Raw genomic sequence first — 8,797 nt, 5'->3', positions numbered from 1 at the left:
AGTTTCTCCATAATCTTGCCGGCATTTGGTGTTGTCACTATTTTTTATCTTAGCTGTTTTGAAAGGTATATAGTGACAGCTCATGGCTTTAATTTGCATCTCTAATGCCCAATGATGTCGAACTTGAACATTTTTTCATGTGCTTGTCATCCATGTATTCTCTTCAGAAATGTATATTCACGTCATTTTCCCATTTTCTACCTGGAATGTTTGGTTTTTTAATACTGAGTTTTGAGCATACTTTATATGTTCTAGATACAAGTCCTTTGTCAGATATGTGACTTGAAACTGTTTTCTCTCAGTCCGTAATTTGTCTTTTCCACCACTCTTAATAGAGTGTATCACAAACAAAAAGTTTTAATTTTGATAAGGTCCAATTTTCTCTTTTATGGACTTGGCTTTTGATGTCAAATCTAGGAGCTCTTTGCTTAGTTCAAGGTCACAAAGACTTCTTCCTTTTTTTCTAGAAGTTTTATAGTTTTATGTTTTACGTTAAGTCCATGATCCATTTTGAGTTGATTAATGTACAAGGTGTGAGATTTAGGTTTACGGCTGGATTTTTTGCCTCTCCAATTGCCCCAGAACCATTTATTGAAAAGACTGTCCTTCCTCCACTGAATTGCTTTGGCTCCTTTGTCAATAACTAATTGAGCATATTTATGTGGATTTATTTCTGGGTTCTCCATTCTGTCCTATTGATTTGTGTGTCTGTACCTCTGCAAATACCATACTGTCCAGATTACTGTAGCTGTATAATGAGCCTTAACATCAGGAAGAATAATTCCTCCTACTTTATTCTTCTTTTTCAAATTTGTTCTGGATATTGTAGAGCCTTTCCTTTTCCCTATGAATTTTAGCACAAGCTTTTATGTGTGTACAAAAAAAAAACTGCTGAGATTTTGGTAAGAATTACATTAAGCTTATAGATCAATTTAAAAAGAATTGACATCTCTGTTGTATTGAGTTCTCCCATCTACATTATGTCTCTGCAAATATTTAGAACTTCTATTTCTTTCATCAGCATTTTGTAATTTTCAGGATACATATTCTACACATTTTGTTAAATTTATAGGCAAGTACTTTTTTGCAGCAATAGTAAATAGTGTTACATTTTTATTTTGGTTCATTGTCAGTATAAAAAAAATGCAGTTGATTTTTGCGTATTGATTTTGTATCCTTCAACTTTACTAAGCTTGCTTAGTTCTAGAAGGGTTTTTTTGTAGATTCTTTTAGATTTTCTGTATAGACAATCATGTTGCCTACAAATACAGTTTCATCTCTTCTTTTCCAGTCTATATCCTTTTTATTTCTTTTCTCCCCCTTTGTATTTCTTGTTTTTACTTCATCACATTGGCCAGAACTCCCAGTACTATACTGAATAAAAGCAGTGAGAATAGACATCTTTGCCTTATTCCCAGTCTTAGCCTAAGAGCATTCAGTCCTTCACCATTAAGTATGATATTAGCTATAGTTTTTTTTAATAGTTTGAGGAAGTTCATGATTGTTTCTATTATGCTGAAAGTTTTTTATCATAAAAAGGTATTAAATTTTGTCAAATGTTTCTTCTGCTTCAATTCATATTATCATATGATGTTGGACTGGTGGATTACATGGACTGGTTTTCAAATATTCAATCAGCCTTGCATACCTGGAATAAATACCACTTGCTCATGGACTCTCATGCTTTTTATACAGTGTTGGATTTTGATTTGCTAAAATTTTGTTGAAGATTTTTGCATGTAATTTCATGAGAGATATTGACCTGTAGTTTTTTGGTGTGTGTGCTGTCTTTGCCTGGTTTTAGAACCAGGGTAATACTCACATTATAAAATGAGTTGGAAAGTATTCCCTCCTCTTATATTTTCTGCAAGATATTATGTAAGTTGATGTTAATTCGTCTTTGAATATTTTATAAAATTCTCCCAATAAAATCATCTCAGTCTGGAGATTTCTGTTTGGGTAGCTATTTAATTGCAAACTCAATTTTTAAATAGTTTGAATAGTTTTAACCTAACCTTTTAGGTTAGCCATTTAATCTTGGCTAAGTTTTGGCAGCTTCTGGTTTTTGAGGAATTGGTCGATTTCTCCTAAGTTTTCAATTTCTGGGCATGGAGTTGTTTGTAATGTTCCCCTTTATCCTTGACTAGTTACAAGATCTGTTGTGATATCCCTGTTTCCTTTCTGATATTGGCAATTTGTGCATTTTTTTTCTTTTTTCATCTTTGTCAACTTTGCTAAAGAGTCACCAATTTGTTTTTCTTTTAAGATTTTATTTATTTATTCATGAGAGACACAGAGAGAGAGGCAGAGACACAGGCAGAGGGAGAAGCAGGCTCCATGCAGGGAACCTGACATGGGACTCGATCCTGGGTCCCCAGGATCACGCCCTGGGGCTGAAGGCAGCGCTAAACAGCTGAGCCACCCTGGCTGCCCAAGTCACCAATTTCTACTGAATAACTTTTCAAAATAATTTTGTCTATTGTTTTCCTGTTTTTAATTTCATTGATCTCTGTTCTCTATTATTTCTTTCCTTCTATTTGCTTTGATTTTCTTTTTCTAGTTATCTGAGATAGAAACTTTGATCATTGATTTGAAATCTTGCCTTTTCTCTAACATAAGTATTTAACGTTATAAATTTCCCTCTCACCGTTGCTTCCCACAAATTTGGAATGTGATGTTTTCATTCTTTTTTCAGTTCCACATACTTTTAAAAATTCCCTTTGAGGGGTGCCTCATTATGCATTACGTATCCAACTCTTGGTTTTGGCTCAGGATATGAACCTGGGTTCATGGGCTTAAACCCTGTACCAGGCTCTGTGCTCAGGGTGGAGTCTGCTTGAGGTTCTTGCTCTCTCCCTCTATCCTCACACCTGCATGCTCTCTCTCTCAAATAAATAAATAAATAAATAAATAAATAAATAAATCTTTTTTTAGAGATCCCTTTGAGTTTTCCTCTTTGACTCTTGGATTGTTTAGTAGGACTGTATGGTTTCCAAGTGTTTGGAGATTTTCCTGTTATCTATTATTGGTTTCTGGTTTTATCCCATTATGATCTGAGAACATTACAATTTCAATTCTATATAATTTCCATTCTTTTAAACTTGGTAAAATTTATGACCCAGGATACAGTCTATTCTTCTGAGTGTTCAATGGGTGCTCGAAAAGAATGTATGTTCTATTATTGTTGGGTTTAGTGTTTCATAAATGTCAACTAGATCCTATTGTTTAAGGATTTGGTCAAACCATCTGTCTACCAGTTCTGTCAATCACTGAGAGTGAGATGTTGATGTTCCCAATAGTTGAATATTTCTCTCTCCCACCAACCATGCTATATCCCCAAATGTCATTCCTAAATCTCTTTTACCACAGAGCCCAATATTTTCCCTTCTGGAACTTAATCTTTTGTAGGGTTCAAGGCACAGGAGTCACTCCTTTGAGGATTATTGGCATTTTACTTTATTCTTTAAAAATATTTATTTTTTTAATTTATTTATTTAAGAGAGAGAGCGTGCACACACAAGCACAAGCAGGGGGAATAGCAGAGGGAGAGGGAGAAGCCAGCTCCCCACTGAGCAGGGAGCCCAATGTAATGAACTAAGTCACCCAGATGCCCCAAAGATTATTGGCATTTTAAACCAAGACCCTGAACACTGGTAAAATGTGATAAATGCCAATCCCAGGACTTGCTGAAGACAGATGCCAGAAAAGAGGTAGTCACATATCAAAGTTGGTCTATGAGGCAACTGATGAGACAATTAGGTAAAGCCAAACTTAGTTCCAACCAATAGACTGGGAGTTGTGAAGAGCTAAATGGAACAACCAACAGTCAGGGTCTTAACCAACCACCAAAGTCAGGAACCAAGAAGTGTCAAGATCCAGGACCTAATGAGGTCAAACGTGTGTCCCATTTAATTTCATCTAAGCCTTGACAGCCCACGACTCATGAGAGGGTAAAAGAGCTTGTTCTTAGCCATGCTGTTGTTCATCTTAAAAGTATCCATACCTTTCAAAGTAACCCCAAGGAATTGCTATTAGGAAAATTTCCAGCATCAGCACAGGATTCAGGGGAAGATATTCTGAGGTATATTTCTTGGATGTCCTAAAATCATATTCCATGAGTATGGTTTTACAACTTGAACGGAATGCCTAATAACCTACAAACCTACCTACTTATTTAAGACTTCTGATAAGCAGAAGTCTAGCATTTTCTAAAATCGTGCTCAAAGACACATAAGATTTATCATCTTAATCCTTTAAAGTATACAGTTCATTAGCATTAAGTACATTCACATTGTGCAACCATCACCACTACCCATCTCCAGAACTTTTTCATCTTCCCAAATTGAAATGCTATATACGTTAATCAACAATCCCCCATTTCTCCCTCCCCCCAGCCACGGGCAACCCCCATTCCACTTTCGGAGAAGATGGCCATCTTGATGGCCCTTCATGCTTAACTACAAATTACGTTATTTGATCAAAGATAACTCAAAAATTATGCTGACAATATTCTTAACCACCCTGGCAAATGGCCGGTGATTCTTGTCCTTTGAAACCAACATTCCAACCTATATTCCAAGAAACTCAGCTCAAGACCCTGGTCCCTTCCTACAAGTTGGGGAAAGGTTTATCCTTAAATGCACAAAAGCCTCTGCCTGTGATCTGGCCTGGAGCAGCGCCCTCAATGTGATGTAACAATACCCTCTAGAGAAGTGGAGGCAGAGAGCCACAAGGGGAGCTGAGAGCTCTGTTTCCTTACTCAGAATGGGAGACAACAGCTTTACCCATCTCACAACCACCCCAAAGTCAGGCCATCCCAGGCCCTTGCACCGCACCACACTGAGTTGCCCCTCCCAGGCCTCACATCTTTGCTCTCCAAAGTCTCAGAATTCCCCAAGATAAGGCTTAGTGATGCACTGCCTTAAAGAAGTTCCAGGGCACCTTTGCAATCCTTCACATAACCACTTGTGCCAGTCTAATATGTGTCCAGAAAAAGATGAAACAGAACGCCCCCATATGAGATTACTGATTTATTTTATCACATATTTTAAATGAGGCACAAAGTCTACACTGAAATAAAGTGGAACCAGGGCATTTGCAAAAAGCACCACTCCCATGGTAAATGAAAGTCTAAGTACACTGAATTGGATCACTGCCTCATCAAACCAAGACGCTATGTAGTGATGATGTGCTGCTACAATTCAGTACTGGGCCCCAACAATAAAGCCGGGACTGTAATTACTATAATGACCTCCCACTGCTATTGTGTCTTTAATTAAGTCTTTATCAGTAGGCATTTGCCACTTAAACCTAACTCACTGTAACTACGGCAGCGTATCATCTACATTTTCACAAAGAATTACTGAATCCTATTTCTGTCACAAAGATGAAAGGGAATATTTTAGTTCAAGTGCCATTTGCAGACAAGCTGCATAAAGAAAAATCAAGCTGTCCTTTAGCAGCACTTTCTGACAACTGAAACTCAACTGAGAGATGCCAAGGGGTCTTGTGTGTGTGTGTGTGTGTGTGTGTGTGTGTGTGTGTTTGGGCTTCACCGAGTTTCTTTTTAGCACAACTCCACTTCCTGTCTACATAAACTACAAAAAAAAAAAAAAAAAGAATGACATCAAATTAATAACACACTTGATTCTATAAATTTCTTGAGGCAGCAGGGTTGAAACATTCTCGAGAGGCCTGCGATGCTGAGTTGCCCCAAAGTGCATGGTGGTGACTCACCGAACGGGGCCTAGCTCCATCTCAGCAAGGAGCTCTTGCCACTCCATGGTGAGGCCCCGTGGAGCTGGAAAAGCCCAACAAGGCTCGCTAGAAGTAGACCAGGCCTGAAGAGACCACATTCCAAGTTCAGGTTTGCAGTCGTAATCACTTCCTCACATCAGCATTAAAACGAGCTCTCAGATGGCTTTTTGGCAGAGCCTGGTCAAACGGGCCAGACAACGCCAGAAGAAAAACCTGTCCCAATGCAAAGCCTCGCCGTGGGTTTCAGAGGTTTTAGCCGGGGTCTCGACCTGCCGAGCTTGCCTTTAGGGGAGGAGAACCTGAACATAGGCTCTGATCCTCAATCCTCTGAGGCTACTTGATTCGCTTAGGACGCAGAGAGGGCCCTCACCCAACCCCCGTCACCCCCTTGCCCCATCGACCAACAAGTCTGAACTGCGCTGGCTGCCACCTAGGGGCCAGGCTATGCTGTCATTATTTGTGCTTTCACACATCATGAAAAACCTTTTGGCTTTAAAACCTGCTCCTCCAAAGCGGCATAAATCCTTCCGGAGTCGAGGAAGGGTGTTCACATGATAGGGGTGGGTGCGGAGAGGGCAGCAGGAAGGAGAGGGGGAGTTCTAAGGGAGGGGGGCTGGGACATTTCTGGGGTCTGAGCGGCACCACTGTGCTAGAAGCTCAAGGACAGAAAGTGGCCCCGCAGCTCTGCTTTACTCCAACAGACCTGTAGGCACCAGAGACGTCGATGACTTTTCTGCTTATTTATTTGAAGGCTTCTGACTCCGGTTGGGGAAACCTGATGCTGCCACCAACTGCTGCCTTTGTCAGTGTCATCTTTGGCCACAACTGCTCCCCCCTTCCCTTTCGGTTCTAATTTCATTTTTAACAACATAAAGGCTTTAACTGGACACAGAAGAACTGAAAATGAGAACAAAATGGAGAGGGAGGGAGGAAGCACGCTTCCTGGAGGGACCCGGGGGGAATTCTATTCAATTCTCTCCCACATATTTGCACCCGCCAGGAGCGTCTCAGATTTTCCCACCTTGGCAGGGCCGCCCGCTGCGAAGGCCGCCCCAGTTTAGGTGTGGCCACGGCCGCCCTGCCGGCTTACTTCCACCGCGCACTGCCTGCCCTCGGGCAGCCAAGCCTGCAAAATCAGCAGAGGATCCCACCTTCGGAGAAGAAATCCAAACTGTCCTCAGCCCGGAATTCAGCAATAATTTCAAGATGTTTCACGAAGCTTTGCTTCCGCCTATTGAACAAACACAGCCCCCCACCCGCACCCTGCCAGCCTGGAATCTGCACACTTCTGATGACATAAGTGATGCCAGGAAGCTAGACTTTGTCTTTGAATACTTTCAGACACAGCCTATTCCTGCTCACTGGTCTTTGTTCTCTAAAGGGCTCTTCTCAGCTACAGACAGGGCAGCGAGCCTCTGGATAACCCTGTCACCGGGTTCCTGCAGGCGCCTCTTGGCCCTGCTTGTCCCTCCTCCGCTGACCACGGGGCAGGTACGGCTGCTGCTGGACGATCGCTCCCCAGGCTCTGCACACAGCCAGGATGCATCTTGGCCCGCGCCCCGGGGAAAGAGGGAAAGAGGGCCCTGGGCCTGGTGCGTCTGTGTTGATGAGGATCACCGCCGCTGTCATCAGCCCACACCCAGACTGCCACCCTCCTCAACTGAGCCTGCTGCTCTTACAGGGAGCTTAGGCCCAGGATTGTTTCTGCTAACGCTCTCAGCTGCTACCTTTTCATCTGACAAAGGACTTGGACAAGCGATGAAAGACATAAGCCAAAATCTACTCTATGCCTCATCGTACAAATACTTGGCTTTCCTGGGGCCAAGACACCTTCTCGTGACTGACACATTTCTAGGTTCTTTACCGCACCCTGTTATGGATGCTGGGACGTTTCTCTGAGTAAATGCCAAGATCCTCCCTGGAAGGCAAAAGAAATGTCAGACGCACTATTCCTATTAGACAACCTGAAATTATCGTACGCCTAAAAAAACATACTCACTCAGAAGACTCTCTCTTAGAGATTAGGCTTTCCAGACATAGAGCAATTCCCATCCCCAAAACATGGAGACAAGCCCAAAGCACTTCATAAATATTTGCTGAATGTGGATAAATGATGTGCGCATAAATGAATGAATGAATTTTTCTCTAGAGAATGACCGATTTCCTCCTCCATTTCTTCTACCTCCTTATTGCCAACCACTATGTTGTTGATGACTCATAAAAAGTCATGTATTACTTCCCACGTGGGAGATGAAGGGATAAATGGAAAGCATAAGGTAAATAATACTTATTACCATGAAAGAAAAATCAGGATACAAAAACTGAGGTAAAGCTAGGCATGAGGTTAGTTTATAATACCTGTTCTCAACCTTGTCTGTGTCTGTGTGTTAGAATCCCCTGAGGAGTTTTAATAAGTATTGATGCCCAAGCCCCACTCCCAGAGATCCTGACTTAATTGGCACAGGGTGTGACTTATGTGGATGTTCTTTAAGTGCCCCAGGTGATTCTACTATACAGCCGAGTTTAAGAAACACTGGTTTACAGTACAACTAACTAGAGAATAGCAAACTTGACTCTGAGCCTCCTAGCAGCCGAGGTGAAAGAGAGAATACAATCCATTGCACAATCCAGTGTCTAGAAGAAAATCACGTATTTTAAAAATACATTTAATCTTGGGGCACCTGAGTGGCTCAGTCAAACATCTGCCTTTGGCTCAGGTCATGACCTCAGTGCCTTGAGATCGGGCCGCATCAAGCTCTCTGCTCAGTGGGGAGACTGCTTCTCCCTCTCCTTCTACCTGCCGCTCCGCTCACCTGTGTGCTCTCTCACGTACTCTGTCAAATAAATAAAATCTTTATAAAATAGCAAACAAAAAAAAACAGTTAATCTTGAGACGGACCAGAAATAGATTTGTCCTCATGACGCAGATATGGAAGGAGTCAAGTGGTAACATCAGTGATGTCCCTATAGTGTTCAATATTTCCTGAGCACCTACTAAGTGACAAAAAGATTGACAGGCTTGAAACTGTCTAATGCCGAT

Source organism: Canis lupus, chromosome 11 (assembly GCF_048164855.1).
Source record: "Canis lupus baileyi chromosome 11, mCanLup2.hap1, whole genome shotgun sequence".
Taxonomy (NCBI): domain Eukaryota; kingdom Metazoa; phylum Chordata; class Mammalia; order Carnivora; family Canidae; genus Canis; species Canis lupus.
This window is presented reverse-complemented; position numbering follows the sequence as displayed.